Below are 6,000 nucleotides of genomic sequence, written 5' to 3'. Positions count from 1 at the left end.
TCTTCTTCTTCTTCTTCTTCTTCTTCTTCTTCTTCTTCTTCTTCTTCTTCTTTAAAACATATAATGTATTATTTGTTTCAGAGGTACAGGTCTGTGATTCAACAGTCTTACACAATTCACAGCGCTCACCATAGCACATACCCTCCCCAGTGTCTATCACCCAGCCACCCCATCCCTCCCACCCCCACCACTCCAGCTGCATTTCTATGTTAACATGTCTTTTTATCTTCAAGGAACCTGGGCTGGGTATGTTTGCCTTCCCTTCCAGATTCCATTCTGGGGGGCCACCCTAGCCTGGAGCTGGAGGAGATATAAGGCAAAATTAACAGCTCATGGCACCCAGACCAGAAGGGCAAATTTTGACTCAGAGGCCAGCTAATGTCAACTAACCAGGCTCCTGAGGTCATTCATGCAGCACAAGTCTCACAAACAACATTCTTTAATCTGCCTGCATACATGCAGGTATGGGTGGTCAGTTATGTAGGACAGATCCCAGAAACCTCCATCAACACCATACACTGGGGAAGGGGAAAGTCAGGCTCCTTCCCTATCCTGGGCAGTGAGAAGGCTGCATTCCAGGAAGGAAGGCAGGTTGGAGAATGGAGTCTTGCAGGCACGCCATGTTTCATGGGAAGAATGTGTCATGAAGAACTTAAGGTTGTTACCATATTGGTTTGAGGATGGTGAAATGGTGTTCCAGAGGGTGTAGTTAAGGATGAGAATAAGAGAAGCAAGCTGGGTAGGGGAAGAAAACAATGTCAATGGGGAGAATGTTTCAGAGAGTCTAGACCCCCAGAGGGACTTCTACCTCAGATGCTAAGGACAGCTAAGCAAGATGTGCACTTAGGAGGGATCATCATTCCTACTTTAATTGTATATTATATGCATTTATGGGACGTTTCTCCATTTCTATCTTTAGGTACAAACTTGATTTTCCTGAATATTTTTCTGTCTTAAGTCAGTTGAAATCCATGTCCCAAAAGACCACTCACCAAATGTAATAAATCCACAAGGGAGATAAAACTTTTACATATTTTTTAAATTTAATATGTCTACTAAATTATTGATTTACTTCCGCTCAGTAATACACCAAATGACAAATAATAAAATTATTCATTTCTTTACAACATTCATCACTCAGGAAGAGAATGGCAAAAGCAACCTGTTTTTCACCATATAGTTTGCTCTTTGCTCTGCCATGCCCTTATAATGAACTCAGCAATAATAAACAGAAAAGAGCTATAAAGCACTGTGCTTGTCTCCAGTGATAGAGTTCTGCCCTTTTTAGGTTTATCTAGGTGAGGAAACTCAGTATACCCTTTAAGTTACCATGTCAGGAAGTAAATGACCAGAAGAAAGAATAAATTGTGCCTTCATTAAGTCCTGTGGTAGTTCTGGGAAGGAAGCAAGGCAGCACGATCTAGAAAAACTGTATGAACGTGAAGAACATATTTTTATCACTTCTTTGGATAAGTGCTGTGGTGAAGCAAGCAAGGAGCTTTATAACTTTCAAGGCCAAAAAAAAAAAAAAAATCAAATGATGTAATGTTTGTGAAAATATAAATCACACAACCCCATAAAAATGATTAGCATTATTTCCTTCTAATTATTAACAGTGCTCATCATAGTTAAACAACTGTTTAGAAGCACGGTCAGAGTGGACAGAGTCAGCATAATTACAGAGGCTAAATGATACAGTGAAACCAATTCAAAAGCTGAAAAGGAATTCTTAGGTGGCCAAAGCCTGCGATCTCAAGGATCCTTTGCTTCAAAGATCAACTCTTTTTTTAATGAAATGAATAATCCATGGCTTCCAAATCATTTTTCCTGGTTGGATTTTATTCCATTTTTACTATGTTTAGTGTGATGGGTTTGGCTTACATTGCCTAATGATGGGCAAACTGTTCAGCTTTCACATGATCACTTCTGTATTCATTACTGAAAACTGGAAAAGATACATTAGATTCCTAGCAGGAATAATAATATGTTGCTCTGGGGTGATATCTGGACAAAGATCATTACAGAAATATGGGTAAAGATATTTGAGCTTTCCTTTGCAGTTATGGCTGCAAATTGCTGGAAACTACAGGGATTCCTTGTGTGTGATGTTTTGGTTAGGTGGCTTAGAGGACTGAGATTTGCTGCAGTTGCATTCAGCAGAAACAGACAGTGAGTGGGAGTGAGAAGTGAAAAAAATAGGCATCAAAGCCTGAGAAGAGAAGAGAAGGAAAGAATTGGGTAGAGGGTGAAACTGAACAGCGATGCAGACCTGATAAAATCTTGGCAAGCAGATGGGGGTCTCTGGAGTGAGTACTGACCATCAGAGTGTCCTGCACTGGGTCAGATGTAGGTGGCTCTGGGGAAATATGTCTTTGCACAAAAAACTCTTATGTCGGTGCAGAAGTTGCTGAAAGCAGGAAAGTGCCTGCTGGGTACCCTCCTCACAGCTGCAGGAGGTCTGAGACTGAGTGACATACCTCCCTGACAACCTCAAGCCTAAGTAGACTAAACAGACATCGGAGAATATTTGGATTGCCTCCAGCTTCCTATATCTAATGCTGTACTATGTGTGTGTTATTATTAATTTGTTTCCAGTGGCTAGAGATACACTGTTGACAAGTTGATCGATGGTGAGAAATGGATCTAATTTTCTATTTCTGAGATTTGGAGAACAATACCATCAAGAATGAATTAGGAATCTAGGCTAACAGGTGGAGAGATAATTGGAAAAGGGTTCAGAAGAAGAGTACCTGAAAACGATAGATATTTTGGAAATTCATCAAAGGGCAAGTCCAGTATGGAATGAGGTGAATTGCAACCTGAAAATATATCCAAAGTGGTAATATAAGAATAGCTGTCTAGTATGGGGATCTAGATATAATCTTATGTACTTAACTCTTTTTAAAAAGGTATCTGAATTCATTTTTAACAGCCTTATCGAGGTATAATTGATATACAAAACTGTACACATTTAATGTATACAATTCAATGAGTTTGGACATATGCATACACCCATGAAACTATAACCACAATGAAGGTAATAGACATATCCACACCTATGCTTATTTCCTTGAGTCCCTTTGTTGTTGTTTGTGTGCATATGTTTGTTTGTACTGGGGGTCAGGGAGCATAAGAACAGTTAACACGAGATCTCCACCATCTTAACAATTTAAGTGCACAACATAGTATTGTTGGCTATAGACCTTATGCACCAGAGCAAACATCTAAACTTAATCATCTTGCATAGCTAAAAGTATATAGCAGTTGAGCAATTCTTCTTCGTTTCCCCTTCCTCCAGCCTCTGGTAGCCACCATCCCATTCTTTGCTTCTGTGAGTTTGTCTATTTTAGATAACTCATAAAGGAAATCATGCAATATCTGTTCTTCGGTGGCTGGCTTACATTTTTTTAAAAAGTTTGTAAAACACAATCAAAAGAACAGAAGACTAAAAATGTTAAAATAAAAAGTGTATTCTTGCTATAATGACTTATTGGATGAGTGGATGGAGGCAGTGCTCCCCCAAAATAAGAATTAGTGGTGAGAACTTTGTTCCCAAGACCGTCTCTTCCAGAAAGATACACTTTGCACTCACAGATGGTGATAGCAAAGGCATACTTTATAGCCTGCTCTGGCTATGATGTCATAAAGGCTAACTGCTGGCCAAGAGTAAATTATGATGCTTCCATAGCTTTGTAGAAGAAGGAGCTGAAATTTACTGAGCCCTTAACTATATGCCAGATACTAGGCTTGGCATTTTATGTATTATTGTCATCTCAGACTTTCTTAGGCTGCACTTTCTCCTGCTATGGAATATGGCCAAAATGACATCATTGTGTGCAGTTCGTTATGAGAAGAGCTTGCATCAGAGAAGGCTGTTGTTGAGAACTTGATATGGTTTGACTGGTTACAATTAATCAGGGCCTAATTCTTCACTGGCCGTGGTCCTTGCAACAGGGCAGAGATGGGACTTCAGAGGAAAGAGCACTGGCCATGTCCTTCCTACCCAGTTCACATCATCCTTCTACTAGGGCCTGACTTCACTGAAACTACAGTGTGCTTTTGGGCTCTGGAGTCTTCACAGTTAAATAATTTACTCATTCAAGTATTTATTGACTATATTACAGGTAAATTTTTTTAAATCCAAAATATCCAATAGATATGGATTTTCCTTTTCCCTGAAACTAACCCATATTCTAAAGGATCAGAGATATATAGGGAGACTTTGAAGTGATCATTTGTTGTTTCTATCTGCCCACCATCTCTTTCCCCTTCCTCTAGCAACTGAATTTCCCTTCCCACTTTTTCTCTTTGTGGAGCCCATTTTATGAGACTTACACAGGGACCAGCATTGCTGATCTTCTTGGTAAAAATAACTCACCATTCATGGATGATGAGCAAAGGAATGACTATTAACCAGCAACTTCTCCAAGGCTTGGAAATGCAGATGGTGAAGAAATCCTAATTACAATCCTGCCTTTTGTACTAGAACAATCATAAAAGATTCTTCATGTGGAATGACCCTATTTGAGAGATGGAGAACACAAGAACCATGAATCCCTGGACTGAACTATGCCTGAAGGAAAATATTCCCTTCTGATTTTTCAGCTACATGAACAAATGAAGTTGTATGTTTGGCTTAATCTAGGTTGAGCTGTCTTTCTGTTTTTCCATCACTTGTAACCAAATGAATCCTGACTATTGCACAGACTTTTCCTTGAAAAAGACATGGGGGAGGGCAGGAGAAAGTAATATTGTTCTAAGTAACTATATGTGCTGGGCGTAAAGCTAGACACTATCATTTTATTAATAAATGTTTTTTATCCATGGGGAAAGAAGAGACAAAATAAAGTTATGTGATTTGCCTCATATCTCACTGTAAGTTAGAGATTCAAGCCCAAACCCAACTGTGACTCCATATCCAATATACCATGTTGCCACCCCATGTTGCACTTATGTTGTATATTCAAATACAATTATTTATATGCAAATACTATTTGAAGAATTTAAGCAATAGTGAGAGCTGTTGCCATAAAAGACAACAAAACAGATTGAGTTTGGAGAGAAAGTGGAGTCAGAAGGAAACTTCCAAAGCAGTCCAGAGCTGTCCAGAGTCCTGACCTCAGATATCATTGACCATCGTCCTTAAGCCAGTTCCATTTTTCCAATACCATAGCCTTGTTCACTCTCACCCTTATAACGTTTACTTCTCAGTCTTTCCCAAGGAAAGTTGTGAATTTTGTTAGGCTGACTTATACAAAATGGTTTGGAGTCATCTAGACCTTAGTTCAATTTTTAGTACTTGGCTAAATGAATCATGTAACTTTGAATAAGTCACATAACTTCAGACTCAATTTGTTTATTAATAAAAAAGGGATAAACTAGGAGCTACTGTAACTAGAATATAGCAAGAAACTTCTTCACTTTGAAATAAAACTTGAAAAAATGTTTATTGGCAGAATGACTTTTTGAAATTATATTTGTTGTGACAAAATTTTACCTATTGGTATTTTCAGACATGTATTAAAAGTTTCTAACTTCACATACAAAAACTTTGTCTTCATGGGATAAAGGTTTGGGCAGCCTCTTATGTAGATTATGCTCTAGATGCCCACAGATTTATAGAAGGAAATATTCCAGACCTGTGGAATAGCTGATTTTGGATAGCAACTGGCACATCTCCCTTCCTATCCTGTTTCCTACTTGGTAATTCTTTCATTTAAAGAAAAAAAATAGGAGCAAAGCAAATTGGATTATTCCTGATAATATATGTATTTTTTCTTCTGGCAGGGATGGCAGCACATAGCAGCTGGGATAAATGGGCAAAATATTCCATCTGATTTAAACCACAAATACAGTCATGTAGATGTAGAGATAATTTTAGTTTTCAAAATATATATTCAAGTCAGACATTAGCTTGACAATGTGATTTGCACTTTTCAAGTTTTACGTAAAGAAGCTAAATGCAAGCCCCTGAGAAACCTGAGGAAAAAAGCAGATCCT

This window comes from Mirounga leonina, unplaced genomic scaffold, assembly GCF_011800145.1.
Source record: "Mirounga leonina isolate KUSES-001 unplaced genomic scaffold, KU_Mleo_1.0 Mir_151, whole genome shotgun sequence".
Lineage (NCBI taxonomy): Eukaryota > Metazoa > Chordata > Mammalia > Carnivora > Phocidae > Mirounga > Mirounga leonina.
Note: the sequence above shows the minus strand (reverse complement) of the source record.